Consider the following 14335-nt stretch of genomic DNA (forward strand, 5'->3'; position numbering starts at 1 on the left):
TTCCTACTAGGAATTAACATAGAGCCTAGCATAATGGGATCCTGATCTCGGGGTTTCTAGGTGCTACCAGGATACAAATAATAAATAATAACAATAACAGAAAAATGCATGGTTCAGTGGTCTGAAAACAGGACTGAATACAGGGAATGTCTGGCTAATCCTAATCCTGGTTCATATAGTTCCTCCACTTGTGGCCTTGGGTAAATCACTTAACCCCTGCATCTCATTTCTGTATCTCTAATCTGCCTGTTGCCAAAGTATCTAGGACTGAGTCTAGGAATTCCTGTCTATTCGAAAAGAGCGTGTGAGGGTTAGGCAATGTTTGTAAGGTGCTTTGAAGATGTAAAGTGTAATCATCTGGGGATTCCTGACTGGGGTGAAATCTTGGCCCCATTGAATTTAGAGGGGTCAAGATACCACCTCAGGACTTTGTAACACCTAGAGAGTGTCCCTCCTGAGAACCCATCCTGGTTTTACACTTGCTCCAGTGCATGCTGGGACAGGATTTTGGGAGTTCAGGAAACACTGATGGATACCAATGCCATACAAATAGGATTAACAATACTCATAACTACAAACCAATGCAATCAAACTTTAAAATTAGGAACTCCCAGTAGCCTGGGACACAACACTGGACACTGCCATCTAAGTGTTCAATACTACATTAAATAATAATTTTAAATAACAGCTAGGGTAATTTTAAGAATATATTTGGATATATATATAATTAAGTGGATTCTTAAAAGAGAAGGTCTCAAGAGTAGGAAATGTTGGGAATCATTCAAATCATATCTTCAGAGGATATTCCCTGCCCTATGTCAAGACTGAAGATGCCCAAATTAGAATCCAAACCTTGATTATCACTCTGGAACTTCAAGACATTTTGACCATCACCCATGCCTAGCCATGGCATCCTACATTCTGCATGCCATTGCATTTACTGTTAAGCAGTGGTTCTCAAACTTTTGTGTTGGTGATCCCTTTCACATAGCTAGCCTCTGAATGCGACCCCCCCTTCTACATTAAAAACATTTTTTTATATATTTAACACCATTATAAATGCTGGATGCAAATGCTGGGGGGAGGCTGACAGCTCGTAACCCTCCATGTAATAACTTTGCGGCCCCCTGAAAGGTCCCAACCCCCAGTTTGAGAACCCCTGCTGTAAGGGGACAGCATGCTGCAGAAAGCTACGTTGAAATATTTGCACAGATGGATGCAAACATAAAACTTCCTTCCCTCTCAGTGCAAAATCTCCTCACTTCCCACTCACAGCAGCTCTCTTATTCTGCCAAAGAAACAAGCCAAACAAAGTGAAATGACTATGGCACAGTCTTGTTAGCTACTGTAGCCGCCTACAGCAGTCTAGTCAATTAACAACAACCATTTCAGATGAAGGGTAAAAACCTGAGCGTACTGCTTTTTTGTGATAGTTTTAGGAGAGTGAACATTTCCTGGGAAGAAATGAAGAAAAGCAGAAATTAATGCAAATACTTATGTCAGCATCTGCATTGCACATCACTCAAAAAGGGTATTTTGCTGTTTAGGTAGGGTCTGTCTTTGGAAGTGAAACTTTTTATACTGATCAATCAGGGAAGGGTTATAAATAAGTAAATTGGGTCTATTGGAGATCAACCATGTCGGGTCTGAAACATACACAAGCCAATTAGCTGTTCCTATCATGAAAATAGTCTTTAGGGCTTGTCTACACTTACCATGGATTGATGCTGTGGCAATCGATCCACGGGGGGTCATTTTAGTGGGTCTAGTGAAGACTCACTAAATCGACCACTGATTGCTCTCCCGTCGCCTCCGGTACTCCACCAGAATGAGAAGCATAAGGTAAGTCAACAGGAGAGTTTGTCCTGTTGACCCAGCGCAGTGTAGACACTGCAAGAAGTTGACCTAAGCTATGTCGACTCCAGCTACATTATTCATGTAGCTGGAGTTGCGTAACTTAGTTCGACTTAATCCCATAGGTGTAGTATACCTGCCTATAATGTTAGCGGGGACTGCAGTTAAGAATTAAATCTGAAGAAAAATGTGTATTTTGCTACAAGCCAAACAAATATCTTCTAACTGTACAATATGAGAAACCAAAAAAGATTCAGAGAGGTGATGAAGATAACTAGTCCATGTTGTCTAACTGAAATTTCTTTAGTCATCTGATACAGCAGGATTATAGATCTGATATACGACAAGATCAGGCATTAATGGGATTACTCACCTAACTAAAGACAGCAGGACCAGACCCTTTGATCTGGGAATTGCTATATACATCAGTGATACATGCTTAGCAATAAATTACATAATTAAATCTTCCCTTTTCCCTGGTACTTTCAACATTAGCTGGCATGGCAAAGGGGGAAACTGCAGCACAGCTGGAGCAGCAAAGCAGTGGAAAAACAAAACAACATAAAACCACGGTGGGGCTGGAGCTGTAAAGGGGGTGGGGGAGAACAGGGCGCTGGAGCAGCAAAGCAGGTGAAGGAAAAAAAAAGAAAAAGAAAACACGGCGCAGCCAGAGCGGCAAAGCAGGGTGGGGGGGGGGGGGGACAAAAAAACGGTGCAGCTGGAATGGCAAAGCAGGGAAGAAAAAAAAACCCTGCAGCATAGCCGGAGTGGTAAAGCAGGGTGGGGGAAAAACAAAAAAAACCTGTACGGCTGGAGCGGCAAAGCAGGTGAAAAAAAACAGCCTGCGGCGCGGCTGGAGCGGCAAAGCGGGGGTGGGGGAACGGCAAAGCAGGGGAGAACAAAACAAAAAAACCCTACAGGGCGGCCAGAGCCAGGGGACTCCCTGTGCTGCAGAGTGCGTGCCCGGTCTAATGGGGGGGGAGGGGGAAGAGAGAGAAGGGGGGCAGCCAGGGCTTCAGGGGGGTGCTCACCCCACGGCCCCAACCTCCGCGCCGCCTGCCGGGAGGGCTCCGAGCTGCTCCGGTCGGTGGGGAGGGAAGGACGCGGGCTGCCCTGCCAAATTTGCTGCAGGGCGCTCCCCTCCTCTGCCCACCCCAGAGCCGGCCTGGCTGGTGGTTTTCTCAACACCGAAGAGATGTTCAGGGATTAATGTAAGCCCTGGGTGAAATGAAAATTCCTTTAGCCTTGGCTCATGCATTGTAAAACTCCCACTTAAGTCCCTCTCATTTCAAGTTCTGTTTTGTTAAACAATTAAAAACAAAACAAAATCTGTCTTAGGCTGGAAAGTTTTACATTCCAGTGCATATGAGGGATGGCAACGTGCAGCTTGTGGGCCAAACACAGCCCACACAGAGTTCCACAGTGTGGCAGTTTTAATTTTCAGTACAGAGGAGCCCACAGAGGCTATAGATCTAGGCATACAGTGTTCCATCTTACTCTGAGCAGAAACAGGGCATTGCATGATGGGCCCTGCAGTTAATGAGTACACTTGCAATCTGCAAAAACAACAAGGAGTCTGGTGGCATCTTAAAAACTAACAGGTTTATTTGGGCATAAGCTTTCGTGGGTAAAAAAACGCACTTCTTCAGATGCAATTTGCTACATCTTATTGCACGTAGACAAGCAAGTATTGCCACTGATTTCAGTGGGAGCAGGACTGATCCCTAGGTGTGAACCGGAGATAGCTAGCAAGTTGCTCACAGGCCTCTTAGTTGCACTAAGTTTGCCACCCTGTAGTATACATTTTCACCTTTCAGTCCACTGATTCTTCTTATGTGCTGCATATTTATAAAGCCTTAGCATGCCAGAACCTCTTTGTTGGTGCACCAGCTTCATCCATGATATTGGTACAGATGTTCAAATAGCATTTGCGAGTTTATTGCCACTGTAGAACCAAAAGGAATGGATAAAAGATTGTAATTTTGTAGGGTCTAAATATTGCATATCGTAATTTCTCTGCAAATGTATGGGACTAAAAAAATGTGAGTTGTAGTCTTACAGTATTTTAGTACCTGGATGGTGGAAGTAATGTGGGAAGAAAAAAATTGTGTGTTATTTGGTCCTTATAAACTGGTTCCTTGAGGCATTAAAATGTCCATGAAAATTACAAACATAAATACAAATGCAGATTTATTCAGCTTTATTTGGGTTGTTATGGAATCCAAAGTATCAGCCCTACCGTAAAGGTATGTAAACAGATATAGCCAAGAGATTACTAGAAATCAGAAAATTTCATCTGGTAATATAAATTAAATATTACTTCAGAGGTAGCTTGGAGGATACTAGAAATGACCCCCCCTTCTCTGCAAAATTTGGATCTAGATGTAAATTTCCTCAGTGTTTAGAGGTGGTCCAGATTTTCAGTTTTGGCCTATCTGTATAGAAAATACCTGACATGTCAAAAGGGATAAGCAGTTAGACAATTCCTGTGCTGCAGAAGTGTTTTTCACCACTATCATAGAATCATAGAAATGCACGGCTGGAAGGGACCTGAGGGTGCCATCTAGTCCATCCCTCTGTGCTGAGGTAGGACCAAGTATATCTAGACTATCCCTGACAGGTGTTTGTCTAAACTTTTATTAAAAACCTCAAATGACAGGGATTACAAACCTCCTTAGGTCACCTGTTCCAGTGCTTAACTATACTTAGGCTTGGAAGGATTTGATTTTTTTTTTTTTGGTAATTTCAACAGATATCAATATTTATTTTTATTTTTTAATCAATTTAAATATTCATGGTTTCACAGGAGGGGCTAAAGGGGGATCCTGGTGCAGCTGTAGGGCCAGTGAAAGTGGGGTTTGCAGGGGGCTCCCTGTGCAGCTGAGGGGTCCAGTTTACCAAATGCCTGCAGCTGCTAGGTACAGGGGAGGCTGTTCTCTCCAGGGAAGCAGAGACCCTGTTTGATTACTACTGATGGATTTTTTTTTATTGATTCATCTATTTGTGTGTGTGAAATTGATGTTTAAAGATGATTAACGGTACAAATCGAATCCTACCAAGCCTATCTTTGTATTTAGAAAGTTATTCCTAATATTTTTAAATCTCCTTTGCTGCAAACTAAGCTGATTCTTCTTGTCCTTCCCTCAGTGGACATAGCGACAATTGATCACCACCCTCCTTATTCCAACCCTTTACATATTTGAAGACTTATGTCCCACCTCAGCCATCTCTTGTTTAGACTAAACATGCCAAGTTCTTTCAACCTTTCTTCATAGGTCATGTTGTCTAAACCTCTTGTCATTTTTAGTGCTTTCTCTGGTCTCTTTCCAATTGCTCCATTTCTTTCTTAAAGTTTAGTGCCTAAAACTGAACACAGTGCTCCAGCTGAGGCCACCAGTGCCAAGTAGAGCGGAAAATTACCTTCCTTATCTTACATACAACACTCCTGCTAATACATAACAGAATGACACTTGCCTTTTTCTGAGCAGCATTGCACAGTTGACATTCTATCTGTGATCCACTACAACCCCCAGATCCTTTTCTGCAGTACTGCTGCCTAACTAGTTAGTCACCATTTTGTATTTGTGCATTTTAATTTTCCTTTCTACATGTAGCATTTGGCACTTGTCTTTATTGAATTTTATCATATTGATTTTGTACCCATTCTCCAGTTTATCCAGATCATCTTGAATTCTAATCTTGTCCCCTAAAGTGCTTGCAACCCCTCCCAGCCTAGTGTCATCCACAAATTTTATAAGCATACTCTCCTCTCCATCAACCACGTCATTAATGAAAATATTGAACAGTACCAGACCCAAGACAAATCCCAGCAGGTCCCCACTTGATATGTCCTCTCAGCTTGACAGTGAACCATTGGTAACTACTTTTTGAGTATGATCTTTAAAGCAGTTGCACACCCACCTCATAGTAATTTCATCTAGACCATATTTCCCTAGTTTGCTTAGGAGAATGTCATGTGTGCCCCTTGTGGTTGGGAGGAGCTTGCTGTAAACATCAGGATAATGACCTCGTTATGCTCCTTAAAACTCTCCTTTGCTGTGATGCCTACAAAAAATGGCTAGGCCACTGTTATGCCGAGACTAGTGCTTACCATGCTGTCCAATACTGTTTCCTTGTTCTCCCCTGTCTATAGCCATCTCTTGTCTTGTCCTCTACTTAAATTGTAAGCTTTTGTTCGTTTCATACAGTACCTAGCACAATGCACTCCATGACATGACTGCCATGTAAATAGCTTTCAAAGTGGCTAACACTTTCCATTATAAATTATTTTCAATAGCTTATAACTTTACCAAATTATAACCATTCAGGTTGCAGTTTTCCATGCTGAATGTTTTGCCCATGTTTGAAAAAGCCTTAATAAAGTTCAGTTGTATTGTATCACATCTACTGCTTCTTCCATCCACTATTGTGGTTACTCTGTAAAAGAAGGAAATTATATTAGTTTGGCATGATTGGTTATTGACAAATCCATGTTAGCTATTACTTATCTTCCAGGTTTGAACAATTGATTGTTTAATAATTTGTTCCAGTATCTTTCCAACTTCGGCTGAGTGGTCTGTAACTCCCAAGGTGCTCTTTCTCCCCTTTTGGATGACCCTGTTTAGGACCATGTCGGCCTTTCATGAGTTATCAAAAATAATCGCTAACGGCTCAGAGTGCTTCCGTTAATTTATGTATACTCTAGGGTGAATTCCATCAGGCCCTGCCAACTTAAGAACATCTAACTTATCTAAGTATTCTTTCATTTCTTCTTTCTTTGTTTTGACGTGAGATTCTTCTCCCTTGTTAATATTAATTGTGCTAAGCATAGGGTCATCATTAATTAATTAATTTTTTTAGCAAAGCTGAGCTCTTCACTTCAGCATCTTCTATGTCATCTGTTATTAGCTCTCCTTCCCTTGTTAAGTAAGGGACGTACACTTTCCCCCATTATTCTCTTACTCATAATGTATTTATAGAACTATTCTTTTCCTTGCTAGTTGTAAGTCTTTTTTTGCCTTTCTCATTTTGTCCTTACCTGCTTGTGCTATGCATTTATACCCATTCTTAGCAATTGTCATTGTTTTCACTTTATTATTTTTTTTATTTTCAGGTCTGTAAAGAGCTCTTGATGCAGCCATATTGATGATCTCTTACCATTCTTCCTATCTTTCTTTTGCATGGGGCTAGTTAGAGATGATGTATAGAAGAGGAGGAGAAAGGGTTGCCCAGCACAATCCAGACAGATGTAGCTGGAAGCAGAATTTTCTGCTGTTTCATTTGCATGACAAGCTTCACCACTAACAGACTTTTGATAGACAAATTAACACTTGAAAATTGAGGTTCAGAGGTCTGATTCCAAAACAGATCAGTTACCTTAAAAGAGATCTGCAAAATAGGCAGGGCTAGCTCTTGAACAACCTCGGCTCCAGTACCATGGTATCTGGGTGACAACTGAAGCTCTAATACAAAATCGTGGCTTCCGTAATTTGGAAGGAGTGTAGCTCCAGGTCCTTTAAATCCCACAATGAATCACACAGGACGTGATAATGCAGCCCTTACATGTAAGAGTCAGTGGGACTCCTCTTGAGGAAGGCAGTGTGGTGCCAATTATGGACACTGGATCTGGGTTCTACTCCCAGCTCTGCCACTGACTCACTATGTAATTTTGGGCAAGTCCTTTAATCTCTGTGCTTCATTTTCCCCATCTATAAAAACTGAGATAATGAGGCTTACCTTTGTAAAATGCTTTCATGTTTACAGATGAAGTGTGCTTAATTCCTTAGTATTATTATTCACATGAGGGCTCGTCATCTCTGTAAACTGGCTCCTACTCTACTCTAGCATTCTTCTGCGTTCAATCTAAAACTGAAAAGAAACCCCTCCAAGGTACGAGGTGATGGTCAGGAATTGTCTCTATCCATAGGATGATTTAATACCAAAGCAAGAGGTGAGACAATCTTGCTGCCCCTTGCCCTGAGCCAGACAGCATCAGGCTTGCAGTGTAGCAAAACACAGAGTACATCCCATTCTTATGCAAATTAGCAAAAAAAAACCCCAACTTTATTTTCAGGAAATTTAGGCTAAGGATTCAATGGAGACCAGCCCCTGCTACTCTGCCTGCTATTGCCTCAAACTCAAACCTCTCAACATTTCCAAGGGCCTGCTGGTCCCTGACAGTGGAAAATATTCTGATTAATTCCTCACAAATATCCAGCTCATAAACACTGAAGAAAACAGTTATGCAACAAGGCCTTATGGAGGAGAAAAAGTGCTCAAGGCAAATTGGCCATTTACATCATAAATTTTCATGCTCTGTTTGTAATATCTTGCTGCAAGATTTTCACATTTCTGTTGCAACCAGAGATGGGTGAATAGGTTTGGATGAAATAAATAAAAATACCCTACCTGAACCTTCACCCCACACTTAATTTGAACAATTTACTTTTAAAGCTCAAACACATTTGGTGATTTCTGCATTTTTTTTAAATCATGTGCCCTCAATATCTTGGTTTCAAGTGGCAAAATTTGGTTTGATTTCAAATTTCCCAAAAATGCAGGTAGGTGTGTGAGTGGGAGGGAGGGTTGGCCTCATCTCTAACAAGAACAGAAGCAGCAAGAAATCTCTTTGTGTAGTATCAATGGCTCTTGCAAGGGAGCCAGATTTCCAAGCTGGAGGCTGAGAGAGGCTTCCAAAAATCTGGATATTTTTTGGAACTGAAATGCCACGGCTTCAGAGGTTCACCCATCCAGGGCCGGCTTTAGGAAGTGTGGGGTCCAATTTGAACAGTTTCGACGGGGCCCAGGCAGGGATGACTAAAAAACAAAAACAAAAGAACCCCAACACTCACCGGTCGGTGCTCTGAGTCTTCAGCGGCACTTCGGCAGCGGGTCCTTCACTCACTCCAGGTCTTCGGCATCACTGAAGGACCCGCCGCCGAAGTGCTGCCGAAGACCCGGAGCGAGTGAAGTACCCGCCATCAAAGTGCCGCCGAAGACCCGGAGCGCTGCCGGGGGAGTAAAAATTAAAAAGGCACCTCTAGCCAGAGAAGGGATTCTCACTGGGCCCTCTTAGGTGTGGGGCCCGATTCGGGGGAATTGGTGGAATAGGCCTAAAGCCGGCCCTGCATCCATCATTAACTATAACCAGAAAAAAAAGTGTTAAAAGGCTGAAGTGTTAATGAGCTATGATGGCCGCTGCCACAGGGAAGGGCTACTTTAAGCACAAGCCAAGCAATCTGAGAGCTGGTTCAATGCATGTTCTGCAACTCAGGGGCAGGTCACATCTCCCTTCCGACCAGCTAAAAGAAAGTTGACACCTCTCACTCCCTCATCTTCTGTTTCAGTATCAGAAAGCGACTGGGGAGGCAATTTACTGGCTGATCTCTTCTTTAGCAACAGGATCAGAGAAGGCAGCTTGTTACATAATTCCTTCCCTTCCACACTATGGCAGATTGGAGCCCGGCTTTTGCTTGGGGCCCCATGAACGTCAGACCAGCCTCATGCATTGCATTTCAGTGCGTAAATATTATGTTCAGATTGAGAAAGCAGCTGTGTCTTACGTATATAGTTTAAATAGAGCTTCAGAGATTTGCTTAATGTGATAGATCTAGACTGCCCATGATTCCCACTCCATCAGACATCACTTTTTTGAAATCAATGCAGTGTCCATAGAAACTTGATCAATATGCAGATGTTTGTCAAGTGCTTACTGATGCTTATGATTGCTCTCCCTCCTTGGCTGCTTATGAGTCAGAAGAGTGAGAAGCACAAATGAATGACTACATCCATTGCAATACAGAGTATGCTGCAGCTGACAACACTCTTATAGCCTTTGGCTACAACAGAAAGAGACACAGAGATTAGTTCAATGTTTTTTGTTTACTTTCTTAAACAAAAGTACAAAAGGAGATTGGTATATCTCCAATTATTACCTTATTACCTTTACCTAGATTACAAGATGCAGCATTATACTAAAGGACGCATCAGCATGGTCCAGTGGATAAGGCACTGGATCAGGAATCAGCAGATCTTTGCTTTCTACATTGACTCAGACCTATGGCAAGTTACTTCATCTCTTTGTGCTGTGGTTTCACCAGCTGTAGAAGAACAACTATGTGGGTGAAACAAGACAATCACTAAGCTCTCGAATGAACTCACACAGAAAAATTATAAAAGACATAACCACCATATCACCTGTGGGTGCATGCTTTTCATAGTGATCACTCTCTATCTGAGCTCTCGTTCTCATCCTCAAAGGAGACCTACACAACATCTTCAAAAGCTGAGCTTGGAAGCTTAAATTCATAACTTGGCTAGATGCTAGTGTGACAAAGTCAGGCTGGGCAGCTATAAAAGGGTGGTAGAAGGCATATTAATTAGCCCCAGAATGATAAAGGCCCTTTCCCCTATAAGCTGAGAATGGGTTACCTCAGGCCAATTCAGAACTCCTGAGTCCAATTAAGGGCTGCCTGAGACCATTTAAAAACTCTTCCTCAGGTGAGAGAGGGGGACATCAAGACAAGCTGCTGCAGGGCTAGCAGCAATAAGGAAGAAAGGCTACTCCAGAGTGGAGGCTGCTCTCTTCCCTACTGGGGAAGCTACAAAACAGACTGACTGTCTAGGGGAATGGCTGGCACCCCAGGGCCAATAGCAAGGCCACTCACCCTCAGAGTGAGGGGAGGGAAAGGTATTTTCCCTTGTCTTCAGTTGGAATTGGTTTCCTTTTGTTTTGGGGGGGTTTTTGGGGGGGTTTTTTGGGGGGGGGCAGAGGGGCATTCCCTCATGCCCACCCCAGGCTTCTCTGGAGAATACTAGGAAATAAACTGCCAAGTGGGAGAGTAAACACCATCCAGAGTGGAGGCTGACTTACCCCAGGCCCTCACTGCCAGAGAGGGAAGCACTGAGCCTGCTGAGCCAGACGAGGTGCCTTGCCACACTGGATACTAAAAATCATGGACTGAATGACGACACAGGATATGTGGCATATTACAACAATCTATAATCCACTTACCCCTGCCCTCCAAACTCCCATCCTGTCCCCCATTCCCCCTACGACTGGAGAGGCATTTGCAAACTACTTCACCTTGAATGGTCCGTTGAAATATGTAAGCTCAAAAGTTTGTCTCTCTCACCAGCAGAAGTTGATCCAATAAAATATTACCTCACCCACATTATCACACATGAAAGAAAAGACAGACATGGTAGTTGCCTCCTGGATTAAAGAGTGACTGGAGCACTCATGCCTAGAGGATGTCACAAATCTGTGGGCTGCAACCACAACGGTTTTCATTTAAAATTACAGATGTGGTTTGGGGATTGAAGCCAGGACAAGCAATTGCCACAAACCTTACCATTTGACCATAAGAATTTCCATTTACCGGTCCAGTATTAAGTCGTTTAGCATATATGTAGAGCAGCCATTAGAAAGCAACGTAACACTTGAGCAGGTTTGAATTGCACCAGCAGAGGGCAATAGTGATCATCTACGGCAGGGGTGGGCAAACTACGGCCCGCAGGCCGGATCCGGCCCCTCAGGGCTTTGGATCTGGCCTGCGGGATTGCCTCCCATGGCGCTGTGGGCCCTGCACCGCTCTCAGAATCGGCCAGCACCACGTCCCTGCCGCCCCCGGGCAGGGGGGCAGAGGGCTCCATGCCTTGCTCTTGCCTGCAGGCACCGCCCCCCGCAGCTCCCATTGGCCGGGAATGGGGAACTGTGGGCAATGGGAGCTTTAGGGGAGAAACCTGGAGGCGCAGCAAGGGCAGCGCACACAGAGCCCTGTGCTGCCACCTCCCCACCCCCCCTCCCACGGGCCGCAGCGCTTCCTGGAGCAGCGCGGGGCTGGAGACAGGGCAAGTATGCAGGGAGCGTGCCCCGGCCCCTGTGCACACCGCTGCCACCCCAGAGCGGCTTTAGGTAAGCGGTGCCGGGCCAGAGCCCAAACCCCACCTGCACCCCACCCCCCAACTCCTTGCACCTCACACACCTCCTGAACCTCAAGCCCCTGCCCTGAGGCCTCTGCTGCACCCTGCATCCCAACTCCTGACCTGAGCCCCCTCCTGCAGTCTGCACCCCTCCTGCACTAAAACCCCCGCCCTGAGCCCCCTCATATACCCCGCACCCCTCCTCTGCCCCAATCCCTTGCTCTGAGCCCCTTCCTGCACACCACACCCCTTCCCACACCCTAACCCCCTGCCCCAGCCCGGCATACAATTTCCCCACCCAGAAGTGGCCCTCAGCCCAAAAAGTTTGCCCATCCCTGATCTACGGCTACTCTAACCAGTACATTATAAGGACCCTGGTTAAGAACTATGCTTAATTTTAATATAGTTGGTTTGCACTGGAACTTCCTCTCTTGCCTCAATTAAGCAGCCAACTAAAATTTAGCTTGGAGGAATGCATCATAAACATATCCAATTTAAGACAGATCAGATTAGCTTTCATGCTTATTGTTAACACCTCAGTTCTTTCCCAGAATTCTGCTTATCAGAAGCATGCAACATCTATACACCTGGGAGAGGTAGCAATTTTATTTTTAAGTCCCGGAACTGGATGATCTAGAACATAGCAAATCATTTCACAGACTTTCTGACTGCAAGATCCACAGCCTGAGATAGAAGCCATAGCAATTAGCTGAGGCAAAAAAATTAAATGATGTTCCTTTAATTGTGCCTAATCTGTGTCACTGCTACGTAAAGAAAAGAAAAACAAACTGTCACTTCTATGATGTTGAAAAGAAACATGATTATAGCAATTAATTGTTAAGGATGAACATGACAAAGTCAGAGTCATGTGATCCAGAAATAATTTAAACAGCAGCTCAAGAATTAGTGCACCCTTTCCCTGGTTCAAGTTTTTTCCCTACAATCATAATTTGAAAGGTCTGGAGGAAGACCTAGGTACACAGCTACAGCTACAGTTAGGCTGATGCTCAGAATTATAAGCCTTTTAAATTAAGAAAGTTTATAAAGGAGAGACTCTCAGTTTCAACAACAAAAAAATTGTTTTTAATCAAGGTTCTCTGTGATTTACATAGAGTGCATTAGGGAAGCCATTAAGTGACTCGTTACAAAATTTTAGACAAGCATTTTGTGTTGTTTGTTGTTGAGCGATGCACTCACAAACACATTTGGAGTAATGATTTGTGTGGTATTTGTGGTGATTTTGTTGCCCAAAGATCATAAAATGAAATTAGAGCAAAGGAAAATTTAAAATAGCAAGGGAATTGTCTCTGTTGTGAGGTCTGTTAGACAGTGAATGATGGAAAATCCCTTAATGCATTGGCACTCTTGACAGCTAATAGGATTTTGCACCCTCCCGATCCCAAATTAGAGATCCTCCACCAAGAGAACACCTCCCCCAACCCCTTCCATGCAGCAGCTGGGTGTTATGACAAAGGTGCAGCAGCTGGAGAGAAATGGCCTGGTACTGGGAGACCAGGACAGACCAGGGCTGCCATGGAGTGCCTTTAAATGAGCCATATGGTGCCACTGGCTAAGTCTGATTACAGTCAGTCCATAAAAAATATCCCCAAGGAAGTGGTGGAAGCCCCATTGGTTGAGTCATTTAAAAAGTGTACTAGGCAATTATTAGAGAATATATTGTAAAGAGAAGTCCTGTATTGGCAGGGGGTTGGATTACATGATTCAACTGGCTATGATTGGAGGAAGTTATGCTTGTAAAGCACTCTGTTGCTAAGGTGTTAGATGAATAAAGTATAATAATAATGAAAAATTAGTTTTAAATTTTAAGAAACCAGAGATGCAGAATTATAATTTATATAGCATTAGGGCTGTACCAGGTATTAGACAAAGACAAGCTCTGTGCCCCCAAAGAGTTCACAATCTAAACTATACAACAGCATATCTACATAAAAGTTATAAGGCCAGACCCTTAGCTTGCAAGAGTCAGATAAAGCTTCATTGAAGTCAGTGGTGCTACATCAATTTACTGCAGCTGAGGATCTTGCCCACAGCAAAATATTTAAAACATCTCCAGAAATAAACTATCATTTGGGGTCCAATAATGTTAATGCTTTCTTTTCAAAGTTTAAACTATTTTAGTAATTGCAATACAAATGCGTATTATGTGACTATAAAGCAGGGGTGGGCAAACTTTTTGGGCCAATGGCCACATCTGGGTGGGGAAATTGTACATAGGGCAGGGGGTTGGGGTGCGGGAGAGGGTGTGGTGTGCAGGAAGGGGCTCAGGCAAGGAATTGGGGCAGAAGAGGAGTGCAGAGTGTATGAGTGGGCTCAGGGAAGGGGGTTGGGGTGCAGGAAGGTGCGGACTGCGGGAGGGGGCTCAGAGCAGGGGGTTGGGTTGCAGGAGGGGTGCGGGGTACGGCAGAGGGCTCAGGGCAGGGAGTTGGGGTTCAGGAGGGGTGTGAGGTGCAGGCAGGGGGCTTAGGGCAGGGAGTTGGGTGGCAGGATGGAGGAGGGGTTCAGGCTCCGGCCCAGCGCCATGGGGGGCAATCCCATG

This window comes from Mauremys mutica, chromosome 7, assembly GCF_020497125.1.
Source record: "Mauremys mutica isolate MM-2020 ecotype Southern chromosome 7, ASM2049712v1, whole genome shotgun sequence".
Classification (NCBI taxonomy): Eukaryota; Metazoa; Chordata; order Testudines; family Geoemydidae; genus Mauremys; species Mauremys mutica.